Source organism: Notamacropus eugenii, chromosome 2 (genome assembly GCF_028372415.1).
Source record: "Notamacropus eugenii isolate mMacEug1 chromosome 2, mMacEug1.pri_v2, whole genome shotgun sequence".
NCBI lineage: Eukaryota > Metazoa > Chordata > Mammalia > Diprotodontia > Macropodidae > Notamacropus > Notamacropus eugenii.
In genome coordinates this window covers 155,674,228-155,697,773 of record NC_092873.1, presented here as the reverse complement: position 1 = coordinate 155,697,773, position 23,546 = coordinate 155,674,228, and the positions used below count along the sequence as shown (strand labels likewise).

At 36.7% G+C, this 23,546-nt stretch overlaps 1 protein-coding gene across 18 annotated transcripts in view; it reads left to right on the top strand.

Moving 5' to 3' along the window:
- Positions 1–23,546, top strand: part of UBE3D (ubiquitin protein ligase E3D) — a 216,679-nt gene that overhangs the window by 98,068 nt on the left and 95,065 nt on the right. For 2 of the 18 annotated variants that reach the window (XR_011974388.1, XR_011974387.1), the window contains exon 10: positions 21,818–21,944. The exons of the other annotated variants lie outside the window; for them this stretch is intronic. The gene's annotated coding sequence lies outside the window, so the exon portion shown is untranslated. The remainder of the gene's footprint in view (positions 1–21,817; positions 21,945–23,546) is intronic. 18 annotated transcript variants of the gene reach the window in all.

Here is a 23,546-nt window from a genome sequence, read left to right as displayed (position 1 = left end):
GTTTTTTCTTCTTATTTGAAACCATTTTCATGAAAAGTTTAGAATGAAAGTGAAGAGCCACTCTTGTGCTTTATATAGCCATTAACTTATTTTTGATACAACTCTGGGAGCTTTTTGTCACAAGCAGGACAGACCATTCCCAATTTGCTAACAGGTTGCATTAAAAAATTTGCATATGAAGCAGGTATTTGGAACTGAGAATTTGTCACCCCCTAAGAATTCTATTGTAAATGATGGTTAACCCACAAAAGTCCATCTAACTCATAATGTAACTGAAATAGTACTAATAATATTTCAACTTTGCCAAACTTCCATTTATAAAATTATTTCTATGGCAAAAGTGTGTTCTGAGATTTTGATTTGCCCCTGAGAACATGGAAGATGGTGTAGAGCAGTGGAAAGGGTGAAGCCATTGAATACTTAGGATCTGAGTTTGAATCCTGGCTCCATCATTCATTACTTTTTTGACCTTAGATAAGGTGCTCTCTCTTTCTGGACATCAGTTTCCTCATCTGCAAAATGAAGGGGTTGGACTAGATAATGTCTAAGTTTTCTTTGAGATTTGTTAATTTACTTTATTCATTCAAAGATTTCTATACAAATTAGAAACTGCTTTTATGTAATCAGTATACTTTTTGGTCTGGGAACCTAAAATAAATAAGGCAACAAGTTGAAATGTAATGATTTTGCACAAGGAGAAAAAAGTTCCTGGCTTGATAGTCTGGTTAAGTATAAGATCAGCTATTTTAATGTAACTTGTATGGGAGGCAGTATGATGTAGAAGAATGAAGGTTGACCTTGGAGTTAGGAAGACCAGAGTTCAAGTCCTACCTTGGACACATACTAGATGCTTGACCATGGGCAGAGTACTCAGGGCTGGGTCACAAAAATTATCCATCTTCAAAAGAAAATGAATTGCTGATCTGCACTGATGAAGAGATTTGCCAAGCTAGTAGTTTTCACACTGCTGAAATAAGTCTCTCGATCCCTAATTTAGTAAAAGGAATTCACATTTCTTTAGCCATTTAGAGTGTGCAAAGTGTTTTCTTTTGGGTGGCTAGCTTATCAATAGGTTAAATAATTTTCTTTGTACCTTCTTTAGTATCCCTTTAGTATCCGTGATCACTATCACATCACTCACTCGCCCTTTAAATATACTGTACAAGATTTGGGATGAAAGGGTTTCCCTGGGATGTGGTGATATGGTAACGTTGTTCCTTAGCTCTGGTGGTTCCAGTGATCACTTTCTGTGAGAGTAGCTGATCTTATCACTTTTTCATATCAACACTATCTGCTCCTCTCCCATTTCTTCCAGGACGTAAATTCTCTGAGTGGGGTAAAAAAAAAAATTGTAGGTATCGATAAAGTGACCTCTTGAAGAGGAAGGGGGAAAAGGATAAATACAGATTAAAAATTACCCTATATGTATTTGTACAACTGCTACAATAGCCCCATAGGCATAAACTGTATTCTTGCCAGGGTAATGTATTAGAATCACAATACTTGGTAAACCTATGGATATGTGCTTTGTGTTCGTGTGTGTATGTATGTATTTTGTGTACTTAAAATGAGATTTTTGTTTGAATAGTGTCTTTCATTTGGCATGCTTCCCCGTGATTTATCATAATAGGTTGTTTTAAATCATTTCGAATAGCTAGACACATGAATTTCAACAATAACTTCCCCAAGGCAATGGAAGTCAGCAGGAGCTCAAACTGCTAGGTAGACATTTTTTTTTTCCAAACTCATATGCAAGTGTAAAACTTTTATGAGGCTGCTTTAACGAGGCCCTTTGGGATTTGGGATTATTTATCCGAGTCCTTATTAAAAATGAAAACTTTTCTATGTTTAGCTCTGTAAAGCAAAACTCATTCTAACAATACAGTAAGCGAGAGGGATGGATTGAATTTTAGAGACGGATGCAAAAATAAAATGAAAGAAAAAGTTTGGGGAAGAGGTTTTAAGAGCAGCATCTTTTACACTTGTCATTATGGTAAAGGTATTTCATTGGTAGCAGGTGATTTATTTTAAAAGTCATCTTTAAGAAAAACTTAGTAGCCACTGAACTTATAATGTAGCATTCTCTGATGTGGAATTCATTTAATAAAGAGATTTCCAGCACTGGATCCAGCCTATCCTTCCTTCAAAAAAGCCCCATGAAGCTTTCCTGGGGTCTCTGAGGGAGACCTACCAACTTGCAATCTGGACTTCACTCCATCACTTTGTAGGGAATATGATTTACTCATTTGACTTACAGTCTCTGCCCTTTCATAAGTAGTTCAGTCTCCCATTCATTCTTGCTGCTAGCCCTAGCTTGGGAAAGAGGTCATTCTGGAGATTAACGTACTAGTTTCACTAACTGAGGAGCTAGAACCATAGTCAGAAGTTGTGCTCACTTCACTTTGTGTCCTGACTTGATGAGTCTCATATCCAGTAGTAAATCTGTTCTCCACCTTGCCCTGCCAGCTAGAATGAGAAATTTACAGTATTCGACAGTCTCTAGAAGTAAAACCATTAAGTGGGGAAAAGGCAAGTGTTACAGTCAGTAGCATAGTCTTCTGCTGGACCTTGAGAGTGTCAGAAATGATTCATCTTGGCTAGTTGTAAAGATTTCCAAGTTAGTGTCTTTAAAGGGCTTGGCACTTAGTAGCTGTTCCCATCAGGAGGGTTGTGGAGAATTGGACAAATAGGCACATCTGAGTGATATCATGGTGATCAGGGAATGATTCTGAAAATATTTTTTTTAGTACTGAAAAAAATGAGAAACCTACTGGGAAGCAATTTAGGAAGAGCAAAGATTCTTTTCTCAAAAGTTAGGCAAGGTGTTTGTCATAAAAGAAAATTTCACTGGAAAGTGTTTTCCCTAAATGGAGTTTAGCTATTTCAACAATAGATTGTGTGTCTTGCAAGGACAGGAAAGTTACGTCCAAGGCAACAAAGCAAATAATAAGGAAGGAAAGCCCATGGTGCCCATTCTTGATGTAGATGGCAAAGAATCACTTAAGTGATCACTTGTAGGCCAACCCTAACTAATGCTATTTACTGGTTCCATAGAAACCCTTGTTAGGTGAAATTGTGTCAGAGAGTGCAATTGGTTCCTTAAGAACAATGATGTAAATCTATGAGGGTGATTGGCCAAACACTTCGTGACCAGTTTTCTCAATATTATGTTGGTCTTTGATTATAATTTATTAGTAATATCATGGCGGAAAAACGTTGGTTGGGGAGCATCCTTATGAAGAGGATATGTCTCTACTTTGGAGTATGGAGTAGAAAATTAGCAGAGAATGAAGGTTCTGGGTAGAAGTGAAACTAGGATTAAAAATTTAAACAGGTGCAGTGAATTAATCAGAATGGCAAAGCAGAAAGTTGGGGAACTTCTATTCTGAAAGACTCTCCAAGCAGCTGCAAATGGGATGCAGACTGTATTTGGGATTGGTTTTAACTTGTAGAGTGGAGCAGCTGTTTAACAGTTGAGTTGCTAGGCACTGTCAGGAATAGAATATTATAATTTCATAGCAACCCAACTGTTAAAACAGCTGTTTGGTTTGATTAGACTTAAAATGACTTTGCTTAGGTTGCTGGATCTAATGTGGTCAGAGTGCAACATGGAATGGCTGTAGAGAGTGTAAGAAATAATGTCATCAATGGGACTTTTGTGTCATTGAGGATAGTGGTATATCAAGGTATTGACCCTTCAAGTTCTTCTTTTTAAAGAAAGCACATGAGCAAAGATAATAGGCTTTTCCTTGATTCCCACTTCACTGGAAAACTTTGAAGTCGGTTTGCCCAACATAGAGTGTGAGACAATAAGAAAACCATTGGTCTTTAAAATAATGTCTGATTAGTTCTATTTAGACTTGTTAATCTGCTTTTTAGACTAAAATAGCCTGCACGATCTCCACTGAAATCATACAAATCTTAAGCAGTCAGTGATTTTTATTCATCAGCCAAGAAGAGAACACTTTTATCCACAATTGTCGAGTATTCTCAATTTGAGGCCAACACATTTTTAATATCTGGAATGACTTGATTGATAGTGATACTGGAGATGTTGAATTTCAAGGTTATAATCTTTAAATATGCCCCCAGTGGATCTACTTTGCTATTTTCTATTCTTCAGAGATAGCTGGCCAGAAGGATTTAATCTAAATCAGATTAATTTAAACCTCTGGCTAAGGTAACTTGTTTTTCGGGAGTTAGGGAGCCAAGGGGAGAAAGACTCTTAAAAAAGTGAGATTTTATTTGATGTAAGCTTGGGAAGCAACTTGGTATCGTCCACAGGGAGCTGCTTTCTAAGTCAGCAAAGCCCGAGTTTAATTCCTGTTTCTGACATGTTGGCTGTGTGACCCTGGGCAAATCACTTAACCTCTCAGTATCACAGGCAACTCCAAGGCAGTGAGTTAAAGAAGTTGCTGATTGGCATTGGTAGTTGGAGTTTCCTGTCTATGAGTTCCCTACACTGATGAGGTCATCAGTATCGAAACCAAATAAACAAAAACCAAAGAGAGAAAAAGAGAGCCAGAGACAGAGTATGTGTGTATGTGTCATCACAATTCAAAATGTAAACATCTTGAAAACAGTTCATTGATGCCCTTTGTTTTTATAATATATTCATTTCTGAATATATCTATCCTACCTCTGTACTCATTGAGCTATCCTTTGTAACAAAGATTTTAAAAGAGAGGGGGGAAGTTTTGAAGAAATTAGGATAAAAAATGCTACCTACCTCCTGGGAAAGAACTGAGTCTGAATGGAGACCTAAGCATACTTTTTAAACTTTATTTTTCCTGAATTTTTTTTGCTCTGTGTTTTCTTTTGAAGCTAAGATGGAAATATATTTTGCATGACTGCACATGTATAGTCTCTGTCAAATTGCTTTCCTTCTCAGGGAGGGAGAAGAGGAAAGGAGGAGAAAATTTGGAATGCAAAATTTAAAAAAATGAATGTTAAAATTGTTTTTACATGTGATTAGAAAAAAAATATTTTTTTTAAAAGAGGGGGGAAAAGCATATCAGAAAACCAGTCAACACGTTGACTGTGTCTGACAGTACATTCAGTATTCCACACCCATCGTTCCCTACCTGTTTTGTACCACAAGGAGGGAGCATATTTCTTTAGCTCTTTTCCTGACTCATGTGTGGTCATAATTGCACTGCACTCAGTTTTATTGTTTGTTGTTGTTTTGTTTGTTTGCATGATTGTAGTTATTTGGAATATTGTTTTCTTCCTGGTACTATTTTCTTTACTCTTTATCAGTTCACATCAGTCTTTCTGTCCTTCTCTGAATTCTTCATATTTGTTGTTCCTGTGCTTCAGTCATATGTTCTCACATTCATATTGCACAGTTTTCTTAGCCATTTCACATTTGATGGGCACCCACTTTGTTTTCAGGTCTTTTAAAATAGAAAAGTGCTGCAGTAAATATTTTGGCATATATTCATTTCTGCCTTTGACCTCCTAGAGTGTACCATACTTAGTGGTGGAATCTCTGGGCCAACAAATATTGTTGTTAGAATAATTCCAAATTGCTTTCCATAAGAAATGGAAATTGTCAGAACCAATTGGCAACTCCACTAACTGTGTATCAGTGTGCCTCTGTTTTCTGTAGCTCTTCCAAGATTGATTCTTCCATTGCTATCTTTGCCAGTTTTCTGGAAGTGAGGTGAAACCTCAAAGTTGTTTTGACTTGTACCTTCAATTAAATTGTTAAAAATTGATTTTTTTTGTTTTTAAAATTATTACCATTTCTAGATATACCCCTATTATCCTTTATTTCTCTCCATTCTTCTCTCAATCTCTGATGTTTGGACTCTAAATGAAAAGAGTGAATCATACTCCCTACAGAGTGATGGAGTGAAGACCAGATTGCAATTTGAAGAAAACTTCATGGAGTTTTTCTGAAGGGACTAGAAGATAGATCCAGGACTGGAAATCTCTTTATTAAATGAATTCCATATCAGGGAATGCTACATTTTAAATTCAGTGGCTGAATTTATGTTTCTCTTAGTTAGAGTTTTAAAATAAAATAAATAACCTGCTACCAGTGAAGTTCCTTTACCATAATGACAGGTGTAAAAGATGCTGCTTTTCAAGCAACCTTTCTTTGTCACAAATAATCAAAAACAACCAAAGTGATTACAAACCCTGATACTGTATCCACTGTTCCACACCCCTAGTTTCCTAAGAAAGAAAGGAGATACATTCCCTCATTTCTTCTTTGGTTCTAAATTGGCCGTTATAAGTACAGTCTTTCCCCCTCCACATACTACATTTTAAGGCAGTAACTTGGTGTTTTCTTCTCAAATGAATTTCACAACTACATAAAAGGGTAGAGTAGATAATTTGGTTATTTTATTTACCAAAGTTAACTGAAACAAGATAATTTGTAAAGTTATTAGGAGGGGGAAACTGCAGTTGAATTAGATTGTAAAGTCCTGGAGGGTAGAGAATAACATCTTATTTTTGTAACCTTGCCAGCACATTAGCATTGTGCTCTGTGCACTGTGGACAGTTAATACATGTTCATTCAGTATTAAAGGAAAAATTACTTTCATATTTGGAAGATATTTTTGTCACCCTGTATAACTTTAGAAACATTGCCAAAAGAGATTTAATACTTTTATGTAAGCCTCCTAATTGATCTTCTTGCCTCCAGTATCTCCTCTCTCTAATCCATTTTGCACATAGCTTCCAAGTTCATATTCCTAAAACATAAATTTGACCATGTCAGCTCCCCACTAAAACATCTTCAGTAGCTCCCTATTGCCTGTAGGGTCTGTGAACTTAAAAAATGATAACTGTATTTGGATATAATTGGTTTCCTTTGAAATTCTATGTATATTATGCATTTAACAATATGATTCTGAAAAGGTGTCTGTCCATAGTTTTATCAGACTACCAAAAGAGTCTGTGACACACACACACGCACACACACACACACACACATACACACGCACACACACAAAGAGGCTCCATGGATAAATGATAAAACCCTTAGTTTGACATTTAAAGCTCCTCATAAGCTGACTCTTACCGATCTTTCCAGCTTTATTTTATCCCCTTTCCCATATTTTGCATGCTAGTTAAACTGACTGGTAGCTGTTTCTACCAATAGCATTCTTTTTCCTAACCTAAATGTTGTCACACAAATGACCTCCCCAGTCTAGAATTCACTCTCTGATTACCACTGCCTCGTAGAATTTCTAACTTGCTTCAAATCACTTGTGCCCCCTGCTATATGAAACTTCTTTATCTTTCTCTCAAGGTCTCCCCAAGTTGCTAGCATTCTTTACCTTTTGAAATTACTTTGTATGTACTTTTTTTTCTTATTTCTGTACACGTTATTAATCCCCCAGTAGGAAGAAATGGGAATTCCTTAAGGCAGAATTTGCTTCATTTTTGCCTTTGTATCTCCAGGGCCCCACACAGTGCTTGCCAAGGAGGCATTTAATAAATGTTTGTTGCTGAACTGAACTAAACCAGAAATTTTATGTAGCCTGGATGTTGTATTAATAAAATATAATTTTAAACAAAGATTTTTTTAAACCACATGCATATTTGATTCTAAAAAATTTTAATTTTATGTGTGAATTTAAAGTTGCTTTACCTGGATCATCATGAGAAATTTAAAATATTCTTCCATCATCTTTGACCTGTTAATTCGTAGATTAGAAAAGAAAGGGAATTTTTCCTGCTTTTCATTTGCAAACAGTTTATGTAGAATGAATTAGTCTAAGAAGAAAACACTTTTTTTATACTTGCAGCCTCTAAAAAGCCAACAAAACAAAAGAAAAAACTTCTTGATAATCATTAATCTTTGTTTGGTTTGAGTCTGAACTTGTGATTTCATCGATGTAGGGTACCCCCTGTGTAGAAATTGCCCTTTGATGGACAACTTCTCTGTAATCTCTAGCCTTTGAGAATTTCAGGGAGCACTGATTTGCTGGTACTCACAGAACTAATATGCATTACAAGGCAAGACTTGAACCTAGATCTTCTGGACTCCAACTTGTTGATTAGCTGTCCTACTCTTTGTGACCCTATTTGGGGTTTTCTTGGCAAAGATATTGAAGTGATTTGCCATTTCCTCCTCTAGCTCATTTTGCAGATGAGGAAACTGAGGCAAACAGGGTTAAGTGACTTGCCCAAGGTATAGAGCTAGTAAGTATCTGAGTCTGAACTTGAACTCAGGTCCTCCTGACTCTAGGCCTGGCACTCTATTCACTGTACCACCTCACGACCCTGGACTTTAATACTGTCCTTCATCCAATGTATCATTCTAATGAATATAAGTATTGAAATGACTTTCATCTGTAAATACTTTATTTGAAAGCTATCCTGTTAGCCCTGAAATTTACAATTAATACTATGTAGGGATGATTACTCAAGTTCTCCCTATTTTTTCTTCAAATCTTCATGCCAGATATTGAGGAAACCATCTCCCTGGTGAGCTTGAGGTACATCATAGTCAGTTTCTATTATTTGTAAAAGGTATATACTAATATGTAAATATGTAAAACACTGTATCCCTAACATGATAATCACAGTGTCTACGGTGGCCATGAATATGCCGGTGCAATTTTCAATTGTGAAATACAACGGGCTTGCCACATGGAAGACAGAGCCAAAACATTTATTCAGACACCAGAAAGCCAAATCCATCATAGTAACAAAGGTACCTATACACCATAGCAGCGTGGAGGGCAACACCAACCCCAAGTCTTCTCTCTGCTAGGTTTCCCACAAACCAGCACCCTTAAACAAGTCACAAACAGGCTTTCTCACTCACACTAGCCAGCTGTCTGCCTCCTTTCTCTCCTTCAGTTCTGACTGCTCTGACCAGATTTCCCCTCACCTCTGCTCTAGCTCTGCCTCTTCCTGTTCCACCCTTTCTGCTTCACCCCTTCCTGTTCCATGCGACTTACTTATGTGACTCAGGCTTCCATGTGACTTAAGCAGGCCTATTAATGCATGGAAAGATCTCATTAAGAAGCAAAATTACATTAACAATAAGCAAAAAGGTCTTATCAATGCAAACATACATACATATATAATATGATATATATAAAAGGCATATACTAATATGTCAAGTCAAACATTTAAAAATGCTTTTAAAAACCAGACCTGTGATTTTATTAATGTAGGGTACTCCTGGTGAGGCACATCCTCTGCCATTAGAGTCCAACATCTTATAGTCTTTGAGTGCCCTGGAGGGGCTGAGAGTTTAAGGGATTTGACCAGTGTAGTACATTCACTTTGTGTCCAAGTTAGGATTTGAACCCATTTTTCTAAGTAGGAGGTCAGTTCTTCCCCATTCTGTTGTGCTGCTGCCCCTCCGTATGAATCACTCAACATGGGACTTGAACCCATGACCTTCAGAGTCTCGTGCTGTATTGTGAATAAGTACTTTTTATTATGTCCAAACTGATTGCTGCATTCTTTTATGTGATGATGGGCATCTGTTTGTATCATTATTATTTGAGGTTGTGCCATTAGCTGTCCCTTCCACTGGTATCTGTGTACATGTTACTGTCAGGTCTCAGGCCTTTCTTGTATTCTTCAAGTACAAAAGACCTGAATTTACAAATGTCAAGGTCACCCACTGTATCCTGGGCCAGCCAGTCATCTTGCCATTTGTCTTGCCACTGCACTTCAATGATTCTGGAGGAGAGAGTGAGGCTGATGACTTGGTGCAGCTCTGCGTCACTTAGATCCAATTATTCAAAAGTCACGACAGCCCTTTTATGATGTCATTAGCTCTCTTTTAGAATGAGGTCCCAGCAACAAGAAGAAGCCTTTCCATGTGATTTAGACAGAATTTCAAGTTAATGTTTCTAAAATTTAAATTATCTTGCTAATTTTTTTTTAAAGAAGTAAAAATGTTGATAAATGATAACTACAGCTAATGTCAAAGTTCATTTCACTTTATGGCCTTTTTTTTTTTGAGTAAAGGAAAGAGATTTTTAAAATAACCATTACAAAAACAGCTAACAAGTATTAAAGTTAGACTGATAATTTGTTACTTACTTTTTTTCTCTGTCATTCCCCTACTTAATGATGGAGGTGCTAGTGAGGAATGAAATGGACCAGGAGCAATTATCAGGAATAAAAAGGAAGGTTTTACGGTCTCCAAACTAGATAATTAGCCTGTGGATAATTGACAGTCTCTGTTTCTTTACCTGGTAGGAAACTACCTGACTTTCAGCTAATGCAGCCAGAGATCATAGGGTCCCTTCCTCTCTCCTCCCTTTCCTATCCCCCCCAGTAATATTTAAGGACCTTTCAGGGTTCACTTTAACTGATAGACAACAAAGCCTAAAATCAGAACAAGGCATGGTGGATGGGGAGTGGAAGTGCGGTGGGGGAACGATTGGCAGTTGAATCCAATAGCAGTGAAAGATGGCAAGGAAAACAAAGAGTTAAGTGAAGTCTGGTTTATTATTTTGCTGCAGTTCTCCCTTCAGATTTCCAGGTTCATCTAGAGTGTCTTAGCTCAGGGCTAGGCTGTAGGAGCTCAATTTGGTTTTCTCCTATTAAGCCAGTTTCTAGCATTAGAGTGCCTTCTGTCCTAATCATCCCAATAATAAATGATCCCTTGTTTTTAGTAGTACTTGTTGCCCTCAGGCCTATAATGCTTTCTAGAGAGGGTCTTATGAATCTTTCACACATGCCTGTGAGAGAGCGAAAAGGATGGCAGTACTTTATTTACTTGGGCATTTTCTTCCTTTGAAAATTCTCCTTTCTGCCTCTTGGTAGTGATGAGAAAATAAAACATCCTCTTCAGACCTTCCCCTTTGTTTCTGGAGCAGTCTAAAGAGCTTGAATGACCCTATTAAGCCTTCAGAAGGAAAATTATGTTCTTGGTTATAGCATCTTTGAGCCTAGAGCAATTTGATCGTGATTCCCCTTCTCCCTTTAGTGGTAAAATATCTTCTAATAAAAAAGGGGTGGGAGTAGAGCATGTTGTGAGTAAATACAGTGATACCTTAATGAATGAATTATTTGGTGGCAAGCACTTTATTTTACATTTTTAAAATTGTATTACACCTGTTTGATGTGTGGTGCAGTAGAAAAATCATTATATTTGGAGTCAAACTTGGAGTCATGGTATCTGGATTCCAATCCTTGATCAGTACCATAATATGGATATTGTCCTGGGGAAGTCACTATTCACCTCAATGGACCTCAGTTGATCATCTGTAAAATGGTAGAGCTGGACTAGGTGACTCTGAGACCCCTTCCAACTATAAAATTATGATATCATGACCCTATTTTGATAAAAATATATACTTTTCATACTCTGCATCTGCTTGTTCCCATATAGGTGAAGTTAAACCAGTGTAATGCCAATGTGATACCCATAGCAACCACTATGGATATGCATGCATATTTCCAGGGTAGATTCACAAAATATAAATTCTCTTCCCCAAAGATAAAACCAAATATTTATTCAGATATCAGAAAGCCAATTCTACCATGGTAACAACAGAGTTTGTACGCATTACCAGTAAAGGGAGCACGGCCATCCCTAAGCCTTCCTTCTGTCAGGCCTCGCCACAAAAAAGTTCCCTTAGGCAAAATCACTCCCTCTCTCACTCATGCTAGCTGCTCTGCTCTGCCTCCTCTCTCTTCCAGCTCTACCTCACCCTCTCTTCCTGCTGTACCCTACCTGCTCCACCCATTCATCAAGCTCCTCCTACCATGGGCTTCATGTGACTCAGGCTGTGGGCTGGGCCAAAGCTCAAAGCAGGTCACATGGGCCTATTAAGGGGCAGGGAAGATTTTTAAATTTCCGTACCATTATAGCCAGGCCATAGGATCTTGTGTAAACAAATTTCCCTTTGTGTCCTCTTCCTCTTCAGTAGTGTTGTTCTCTTACCTCTTCCCTGATCTGTGTAAGGTTCTTGAGGAGGGTATTCACTATCTCGTTTTTGGTATATGTATTAACAGTGTTTAACAGTGCTTGGCAAAAAGGTGCTTAATTAAATGTGTGCCGGTTGATTAAAGAAGATAAGAGTCTTATATCAATGAATACATTTTAGTGGGCTTTTCTTCCTCAAGCAAGCATAGTTTTAAAAGTCTTATCTTGAACCATGGAGTCAGAGATGGTATTCAGTTGAAAAGAATTTCAGGCATCATTAAAAACAAAGTAGGGGAGAAATTTGAGTGAGCAGGAGGGTACTTGGTTTATTCTTCATTCCTGTCATGTAGTTAAATTTGATTTAGATAACTGAGGTTAGCTTGATTTGGATGGTGAGGTAGGGAGGTAGAAGAAAGAAGGAAAGGGTAGTTCAGAAGGGAGCGTTCCCTTCTACTCACCTCAGATTTCTTTTTCTTTGGAAGAGGATCAGCTTGAAGGAATTTTGAGGTAATGCCTATTCTCAGAACCAATATTGGAGGTAGAAAATCTTGTTATTGCCAAATATCTATATCTCAGCTCTTGTCATGGTGAGCATCGAGCAGTTTTCCCCCCAAGTGAAATAAACACTACCTTAACAGACCAAAGGAACACCTGCAGCACAGCTTGGCAATTGATACGTCATGTGACAAATCTACTCCAAGAAGACCACTGACTAGGTGTAACAAAGGTCAAAATTAGCACCAAATTAGATGGAAGGATCAAGACAAGAACAAGATTCTGTATACTGTTAGAACATTTTTAAATCAAACTGTTTAAATAAGTTATTGACTCCAAGAAGCATAAAAATAAAGCTATTGAGTCTGGTTATACTTTTTTAGAGAAACTTAGCCAATATATAACATTCACTTCAAGGAGGCTGAGAGAATCAAGAAACAGCTCCAGTTTTATCACCCTGCCAATTGGAAAAACAGGATAATGAAGGGCACTAGAGGTAGCACAAACTCATTTGCAAAATATTACAGATTAAGTAATATTGCTAATGATGTGATGCTGATCTGAGTTAGTTGGCTTTGATGACAGTGTATTCAGACGAGTAGCATGAAACAAAGTTAGAGAAGAATGTGAAAGATGATGTGGAGTTAAGTAAAGTCAACAAAATTTAGCAGTGTGTTTATTGTGGGCTTAAGGAAAAGTTGAGGGTTATAATAAGGGTGTAAATCTGAATAACTGGAAAGTCAGTGATGCCATCAAAAGAGGAGGGGCATTTTGGAGGGGAGAGATTTTGGAAAAATGAATTCTGTTTTGGACATTTTGGATTTGAGACACCTAAAATATGTTTAGTTGGAGATGTGCAGCAAGTGATTGTTAGTATAATAATGGAATTCAGTAATAGCAGTAATAATGGTAGAATGTAATAATAGTAATGAAATTTAGGAAAAAGATTAGGAATGGAAGTAAAGAGTTGGAAGTCATCCACATAAGATTGCTAACTATTTTACAAATATGATCTCATTTGATGATGCCCATCAATGCTTACAAGCTTCACTGTATTTTTCTGATTTCTTCATATTTCATATGGGAATAGGCTCCATTACATTAGCTCTATAACATCTTGAAGACAACAGTGTATACCTGTATTGACAGTATCCTTGATTAAAATATTAAAAAGAAATAAACCTGTTTTCACAGATCATTTTCTCCAGCAGACCATATCTTCATAGTCAATCACAATTGTTTGACAGGCATAGAGAATACAGAATCCTGCTATATTTCTTGTTTGTTGATTGCAGAACATTTGAAACTAGGAGTAGTTTGTGCATACCTTAAAATCATACAATATGCCTGATGTATATCACCATAGTAATCCCTTTGTTCAACTATCCTCTAGTTATTGATATCAAACAAGGCATAAGACAGTACTGTTCAGAATTAATGTGGAAGGTATTACATGCAAAATCTAGATAGAAGAGATTGCCCATGGAAGGTGGAATCCTCCAAATATTTCTATTTGCAGATGACAATGATGTCTTTAAGACCCAGAATACTAGTAGGACTCCTCATTGAGACTAGTAGTTATTCAAAAGAAATCTGCCTAATAATTCACATGAAAAAGAGGGACATGAAGAAGAAGGCATACCACTTGGAGTACAATAATAATAGCTAGCATTTGGGGTAGCTAGGTGGTGCAGTGGATAGAGCATCAGTGTAGGAGTCAGGAGGATGTGAGTTCAAATCTCACCTCAGACACTTGACATTCACTAGCTGTGTGACCTTGGGCAAGTCACTTAACCCTGTGTCTTCTCCAGTGATCCTGATGAATATCTGGTCATTGGATTCAGATGGCTGTGGAGGAGAAGTGAGACTGGTGACCTGCACAGCCCTCCCTCACTCAAAAAACAAAGTGAAGTTGTTATTTCTCTGATGGCATGGTCTTCTTTGGCAACAAAGGATGAACACACACACACACACACATACACACAATAGCTAGCATTTATACAGCACTTTAAGGTTTGCAGAAGTACTTTACAAATATTTTTTCTTTTATCCTCACAACAAACCAGGGAGGTAGATGTTATTATCATCCCCATCTTTACAGATGAAGAAACTTGAAGCAGACAGATTTAAGTGACTTGAACAAGGTCACAGAGCAAGTAAGTGCTTAAGGCAAGATTTGAACTTGGGTCTTCCTGACTCCAGGGGTGTAGAGCTTCATGTGCTGCCCTACTTAGCTGCCTCTGCTTGAGACAGATGAACCGAGATATATAAGGAACACGAAGAAATTCAGTTTTGCCATACCATAGAACATGTGAAGGGGAATAATGTCTACTGAAGCCAGAGCAAAGTTGTGAAGGACAAGAATTACACAGGGTGCAAAGGTGTGAATGGGTTGCAACCCATAGAAGTGAAGGTATTACTCATGTCAATCTGTCCTCTTATCCTCCGAGTTGTTAGTGCTCTTCCTCCCCACCCCCTGAATATGCTTTGTATTTACTCTGTATAGATTTTATACATTTTTTCCCCTTTCAGTAAAATGTAAGCTCCTTGAAGGCAGGGATTGTTTCCTTTTTGTCTTTGTATGTATAGTGTCTGGTACAGGGCTTGGCATATAATAAGTGCTAAGGAAACGATTATTCAAATTGAACTGAATCTTTGAGGTCACAGGTCCATTGGAGTGGAAAATGGGAAGATAGAGTGGTCTGGCAAAACACACATTAAATTGAGAGTCAGGATACTAGGACAGGGTGAACCTCTGGGTCCCTCTGATGTCTAACATAACATGAGACCCATGGTTAAGCTTGTGTGCTAACTAGTACTGTAACCTTGGACAAGCCACTTTGCCTTTTTTAGCCTGTTTCCTCATCTGTAAAATGATGAGGTTGTAGAATATAATCTCTAAGGTGTCATCTGGCTCTAAAATGCATGATACTTAAGATAGATAAGTTTGTAATAGTTTTATATCTTCTTAAAAATTCAAGATAAATCTTGTTTGATTTCTTTTGTTTTTGTAGCACTATTTCCTCCCCCTCCCAGAGAATTATCTCCTTTACTGAGGAATTAAAAGAAAAAAATTTTTAAAATGTCAGTAAAACTGATAAATCAAAAAAGTTTAACATTATATGCAGTGTTCTACAACCCTAGTCTCTTCCCTTTGCAGAGAAGTGGAAGGATATGTCTTCTCTCTCATCTTTGGGAGCAAGTTTCATCATAATTTTGCAGCATTTAGTTTCAATTATTTCATTGTTTTGCCTTCTTTCTATGTTCATTAATGTAGCCCTGTATACATTGTTTTCTTGGTTCTACGTACTTCACTTTGTAGCAGTTTATGTAAGTCTTTTCAGGCTTCTTTGGATTCATCATATTCTTCTAGCCCAATAATATTCAATTACACCCATATACCAAATTTGTTTAGTGATATTACCCAATTGATGGTTATCTACCTTATGTCCAGTTCTTTGGTAGGTTAGGTTAGGTGGATAAATAGAGAAATAATACAAGTATTTGTTCTTTGCCAGCCTCTATGGGAAGAGCTAGAAATACAAATGAAGCAAAAACAGAAGCATGAAATGGTGTTTATCCTCTTGGAGTTTACATTTTAATAAGGAAGGATAACATCATAACAGCTGGAAAGTAGGGAGGGGAGGGTAAAGGATAGTCGTATAAGGGAAAAGCCTAAAGATATAGAGAGTAGCAGATCTGGGAGAGCAATAAGCATGGACACTTCCTGAAATGGTGGTTCTGCATAAGAACTCACTAATTAGAGGAGGGGGAAGACAGGAATGGAGGCATCTCCAGTGGGAGAAGACTGATGGTATGGAGAGTTGGAAAAGTCCAGAGTCAGATCCATAACCACAAAACGTGTTACTGTATTTTTGTGTACATGAGTGGTGCTTTGGAGTGGATAGACTGGGGTTGAAGGGGGATGCAACCATAATGCCTAACAGTAGAATCTCTGGGTACGTACATTTTAGTCATTCTCTTTGAATACTTACAAATCATTTTCTGGAATGGTTGGACCATTCCACTCACAACTTTGCTCTTTCTTAAGAGAGATGTTACTATGTAGTGCTCCCTTGTGATCTGTGATGATCATTTTTATGGTCTGGGCTCTTATATGATTAATATTTTATACTATTACTATTAAATATTATTATTAAATCATTAATATTATTAAAATTATAATTATCATAAACATATAATTATTATATTATAAGTTATAAATTAATATTATTAATTTTATACTATTTATGTATTTTATACTATTAATATTAATATTTTAATATGACAGCATCTGTATTTGTGTTCTGACTACAGTAATACTTAGATCATTTACTGATATCCCACCATTTACCATATCAGTTTTCCCATCCATTCATTCTTGATCATTCTCAGTTATTATTGTTCTTATATACTAATAAATTAATAATATAACAAATTTTATTGCTATTATAGATAATATATAAGTTAAATAATAAAATTTAAAAATTAATAACTAAATAATATGATAACTATATTATAATTATCCCAGTTATTCTCCTTGCTTTACTGAAATAGTCTATATATGGAAAGTGTGAAAGTCATTGCTAGAGGATGTTAATCTTAGGTTGTACGAGATTGAATTTCCTGTCTAAAAATGCCACCAATTCAAAAAAGAAGGGAATCAGTAGAGTACTGTTCACAGACCATACTTTGCTAACCCCTGACTTAAATGTTTCAATTTTTTTCTAACCTTGAGTCTTTAGGAAAAAAACTTCTTAAAGAATATATCATGCCACTTAACAGACCTGTTGATAGATCACTCTCAAGTTTAGAGGTAGAAACTGAATGATTCATTTGGCTTTGCTAATTCATTTTAAAAAATGACTATTATTCAAGTATGGTTTGAAATCCTCTGTGTTTCAGATTCCACGTAAGTTTTCCTAGCATACCTAATAGCAAGCTATAAGGAGCATGCTTTTATATAGTCAGTGAATCTGAATTTTATGCGGGCCTAACAGCTACTTATTGATGAAATTCAGCAGAGCATCCATTAAAGTAGTATGCAGGTACCACCACTTCACTATATCAAATTATGGTTGTATTTTTATGATAAGCCCTACTATCTGAAGATCAATTCCTTTAATTTATATTTAATCTAAATGGAATTAAGTTGCTGTAACTTATCTTCAATAAGGCAGTATGGTTATTGGTTGTTCTGAGAATTCTGGGTAGAAGAATTTTTGGTTTGTTTTTATTTCTTGGCCAAAATCACCCTATGAAATATATTTTCCCCTTTTTTTGTAGCTGTTGATGCTTAGTCAAGGTCAGTAAACCTTTTTTTAATGGTTTGAGCTCATAAAAACGTTTATATTAAATTTAAGAGCTTGGCTCATTTTAACTTGGAAATTAAATTCTAAAAATTACTTGCCTATGAAATATTTAAATTTAAAACATAAAACTGTGTCAGGCAGGAATTAATTCTTAAATGTGTAGTATCATAGCTATATTTTCTGAGGTTCCAGAGTCATTAAAGAATACTTCTGTCTGTACCTCCCTCCATCTATACACATGGAGCTTGCTTACTTTCTTCCTTTTGTATTCATTCATTCATTGATTTATTCATGTTCATTAAGTACCCTCTGATATAGTGGATAGAATACTGGATTCTGAATTGAGAAGTCCTAGATTCAAGTCCTATTCCTTTAAAAAATATTTACTTAATATTTTATTTTTCTCCAATTACATGTAAAAACAATTTTTAACATTCATTTTTAAAATTTTGAGCTACACATTTTCTCCCTCCCTCTTCTCCTGCCTCACTGAGAAGACAAGCATCAGATCCTATTCCTAAAGCTTACTGGCTGTGTGATTATAGGCAACTTACCAAATCTCATATCAGCTTCTATTTCTTCATCTGTAAAATGGTGATAATAATACTTATGGTTCCTACTTCATAGGGTGTCGTGAGCAATGTATGTAAAGCTCTTTGCAAACCATAACAAACTACAAACCCTCTTTGCCTCAGTTTCCTCATCTATAAACTGGAGAAGGAGATGGCAAACTACTCCAGTATCTTTGCCAAGACCCAAATGGGGTCAAGAAATGTCAGAAATGGCTGAAATCACTGAACAACCACTTTCTCCATAAAGCTCTCATGAACTTTGATAGTACTTTCCACTTTTCCCTTGTATGAATATCCTTTCCCTTCCCCTCCCTACTTTCCAGCTGTTATGATCTATTATCTTTCCTCATTAAAATGTAAGTTCATGAGGACAAACACCATTTTATGCTTTAGTTTTTGCTTCATTTGTACTATATAGTACAAATGCATGTATCATATTCTCTTTAGTATTACATTTATTTGTGAACACATCTTATTTCACCCAAAACATTTTAAGCTCCTAACTTGAGGGCAAGGATCATGTATTCTATATCTATATCTATATCTATCTATATATAATATATATATATTCTATATATCATCCAGCTTAACATACTTTCATAGAACAATAATAATAATACTTGTAACAATAATAGTTGAAAGTGTCTTGAGGCCAGTTTTGAACTCAGATCTTCCTGACTTTTCCTGACGGGGGTAGCTAGTTGGCTTAGTGGATGGAGTGCCAGGGTTAGAGTGAGAAAAACCTCATCTTCCTGAGCTCAGATTTGGCCTCGCTCACTTACTAGCTGTTTGACACCTGGACAAGTCACTTCATTCTGTTTGCCTCAGTTTATTCATTTGTAAAATGATTTAGAGAAGAAAATAGCAAACCATTCCAGTATCTTTGCCAAGAAGATCCCAAATAGGGTCATAAAGCATCAGACATGACTGAAAACAACTGAACGACAACTTCTTGAATGCTATATCCACTGCACCACTTAGCTGCCTCTAAATATGTGATACTGGGTACAGAAGTAGTAGAGGCTAAATGAGGTAGTACCATTAATTATTCTCAGTGAGAATATACTCTAATATGTTTACTAATTGAGTCCATTGATTTAGAACTGGAAGCAAGCTCAGAGGTCATATAGGCCTTATTTTATAGATGAAGAAAGTGAACTTCAGGTTAGTTAGGTAGTTTGCCCAAGATCCTGTAGGTACTAGGTAGGAAACTTTGATCTCCTCTCTAGCCAGCTTATGGTCTAAAAGTTGCTACTGCTATTTGTCCTTCATTCTTGAAGAGGACAATGATGTCAGGAAGGTGATGCCACAACTTGCAAGTGAATTAGATTTAAGTGAATGAGTCATCAGCCTCACTTTCTCCCCTGGAGCCATCTGGGCCCAGTTTCAAGATATAGATCAGGACAACTGGAAATGGCCCCAGTCTTAAAGTACATATGTTTAGAACAACCATTATGTCTATAACTATTCTAATTGTTAAAATAGGCTTGATTTAATTTTTGTAGTGGTGGTTGGTGCTCACCATGTCCAGTACTTACATACTCTTCTTAAGGTATTTATAGTTTTTATTGAGTCAAGGCTTCTATTTGGTTTACAAACCTTTAGCTACTTTCATAAGTAAAAATTATCAGTCATAAACCATATTTTTGCCAACCTTCCTGTTGAAGTTACAGTGTCTTAAAGTATAGGTGAATTTAATTGGAAATCCTTCATAGAATTTTTCTACACTCTTCATACTTGTTATTATATAAACTGTAATTGTCTTCATAGTGGTCTGTTTGCTTATATTTATCATAAAGAGAAGAAAGGCAGGATGACCAAGGAGTCCATAAAATTTTGTTTATATTTTCCATGTATAATGAAATCAACCCCCCAACTCCGTTATTTATACCTCTAATGAGGGCTGGAAGTTGGCCTTCATTTGTAATGTGAATGCCAATATGGATATGGTTCAGTTTCTCCAGTATTGGAACAACTCCTTGATTGTTGGGTAGAGATTGCATATTGAAAGTACCAACAACTGAATTAATATTAGTTGGCAGGATAAAATTTATGTGATGCTTAGCACTGTCTTCTCCCCTTGTCTACTGCTTTATTACTGCAAAAACAGAAGTGAGCCACACAGGATGGAAGAACGTTTTGTAGGTTTAATGAGTTGCCATCTCTAAACAAAATTTATCAGTTGGTAGTCAGTCTACTGATGATGAAATTCTCTACACATAGCAAAGCTATTCCTCAGTACAACAGATAGAGTCTATTTCTGGGCTCATCTTATAAGAGTTTTCAGCTTGGTAGAACCTACCAAAGTTTTGCTTTACTAATGAAGCACTTTAGTACAACAATTCAGAGTTACTTCTATACCATTAAGAGACATCAGAATAGACTTTATTAGAGATTGACAACTTACAAGATGTGGTGGGGCAGTGGCCCTTTGTCTATATTTTGGTCTTTTAGTACTGTTCTCATCTAATAGTATTTTCATTCTAATACTTTTGAAAATCATTGAAGCAGGTCTCAACACTTTTTTATAACTTTCCTTTTTTTCCTCAAAAAGATAGTGATTCAACCCTAACAGTCTCTCATTTTATTACCTTTCTATATAGATAACTCTAGAAAATACTTTGGACCTTCACTCTGTGTTTTTGGGAATATCAGGGTCATTAGCAAAGTTTGTGTTAATCATCCACAGCCTAGATAATTATACGTTTGAACATGGTGCAGTGAGAATGTGTAGCAGAGATAATCACTGGTCCATAACATTCATGAGAGTCACACAACATAATTTATTTTAAAATACACTGAATTAAAAGATGCTGCCGAGGCAGTATGGTGTAGTGTATAGAGAGTTGGTCTTGAAACCAGGAAGACCTGGGTTGAAGTCTCACTTCTGACACATATAGGTTACATGACTATGGACAAGTCTCTTAACCTCTTAGAGTTCTAGAAAACTCTCTAAGTCTATAAATTGCAGATAAAATGCTGACCCACATTGGTAGAAGGAATTTCTTTATTTGAGCATTGTCTGTGCTAATAAAATCACAGTTTCAATCCCTATCTATATCCTTAGAAAAAAATTTCATTTTAACTTTTGGGAAAACAGGCCTTGTAATTCACAGAGGAAAAAAATGCTCTGGGTAGTGAAATAGGAAACATTAATATTTATGAAATAGGAAAGGTAGGATTGATTCACTGTCAAGATTTTTTTAATAAGTTCTATTGGTTGGCATATATCTGTTTTAAAAATAAGTGCCAGTTATTCAGAATGAGTAGGGAATCATGTTTTCTGCATAACTGAATTTTCTGGATAACTGAATTAATTTTATAAACCCATTTACTTCTTTGACCCTTTTAAAAAAATAAATACTTCCACAATATCAAACTATCTTTTAAAAAAATGCTGAACTTTATGTGATCTAAGATCTTTCATAATTTACAATTATTATGACTGATTATTATGTAGTGATATAAATGTACATAATTTGAATTAACATGTTGATCTTTGAACATACCCTGGAATTTACTTTCCTAAATAAATCCCTAATACCTTCTTTTCTTGTCATCCTTAATTCCCATAGACGTGTTGCACTGATTCAGCACCTAGGACAGTGCCGTTCGCATTGCACCTAAAGTAGGCACCTTTAATGAATTTTGCAACTACGTGATCTTTTAGTATAAAACATTTATTCATTCAGCAAGCATTTAGTAAGTATCTACTACGTATAAGATCCTGGGGAGACAAAGACAAAATGAGAAACAGTTCTTGCCCTCAAGATGATTACAGTCTCTGTGTGTGTGTGTGTGTGTGTGTGTGTGTGTGTGTGTGTGTGCCAGTTGGAGTTAAGTTACTTTTTCAGTAAGTCTCAGGTGTCTGAGGCCAGATTTGAACTTAGGCCCTCTTGACTCTAGGGCCAGTGCTCTATCTACCGTACCATCTAGCTGCCCCAATGAGGTTACATTCTGCTGGGCTATCACTCTGCAAAAAATATTGAATCTAAGACTGAAGCAACCTCCTTTTGTTGTGTTGTTATTTTTTTTAAATTAATAATATAGTCATCTTCATTGTAAACACACACACATATACACATACACACACACACACACGGATAAAGATGCTTGTCCAGCATCACAATAAATAAATGCTAATACCGTAACTGAGACATAGGTCTTCTGACTCCAAGGACCATCTTACATTTCTATGCCATTTTATAATTTTTCAAAACAATTGCATTCATATGATCTCATTTGAGTCTCACAACAAAGGCAACATGTTGTAGCAGAAAAAACAGCAGATTAAGAGTCAGGACATCTAGTTTCCTATTCTAACTATGGCACCATCTAGCTGTTAGATCATAGTTCTCTTCTCCCTGAGCCTGAGTTACCACATCTAAAACGATGGGGCTAGACTGGATTTCTGCCTTTAGCTCTTAAAGCTGTGTTCTAACAGCCTGTGGGATGGCCAGGGAAGGACTTAACTTCCACTGTTGAAGATGAGAGAATTGGGCTTAGGGAGGTTAAAAGAGTTGTTCCAAATCACGTGACTGGTCAGTGGCAGAGCTCCAACTAGAACCCAGGTCCTTTCACTCCTTTTTCAGTGCTTTGCAAAATGCTGAGATGCCTGTATTTATCAGTGAAGGTTGACCTTTCAGCAGCTTTGCAAACATTCTGTCGTTTCATCTTCACTAGTGATATCAGCCTCTCAGTCAGGCTTAAGTCTGCTTTCGTAATTCATTTTTCTTAACTTCTTGGAGCAACATTTCCATCTTGTAAAATTTTAGAATAGTGATGCTAAATGTTGTTGGGACCAAGTCACATTGTAACAACTGTAGACATAAATAAGACAATATTGCCAGGCCTAGAGGCCTGAGGGCTACCCGAGTCTTCTTACCTTACCTCTCGCAGGTCTTCGGCTGGCCAAACCGGATAGTCATATGAGAGAAGAGACCTCCCAGAGTCGAACAAGGGTTAAGCTTTTATTCAGGGTCCTGGTTACAAGTGCAGGGGGAATTCTTCCTTAGGAGGGAGCGAGGAATCTCCCAAGGAGGCAAAGATCTTACAATAAGAGATTGGAAGTAGAAGTGTAAGTGGGGAGAGAGGGGGAGGGAAGAGCGAAGAGAGGGAAAGGGAGGAGAGGCCTTCTGTCGGTCAGGGCCCCTCCCGAGCTAAGAGTGCTTTCAGGCTTTCCCGATCCTAATTAAGCTCTCCAGCCGCATAGTTTGCACCTGAATACCGTGCCTGTTAGATAACAATAGGTGTGCCCAGATCCGGGACAATCTCGAGGGGGATGCTCCTCCCATCACGTTTCTC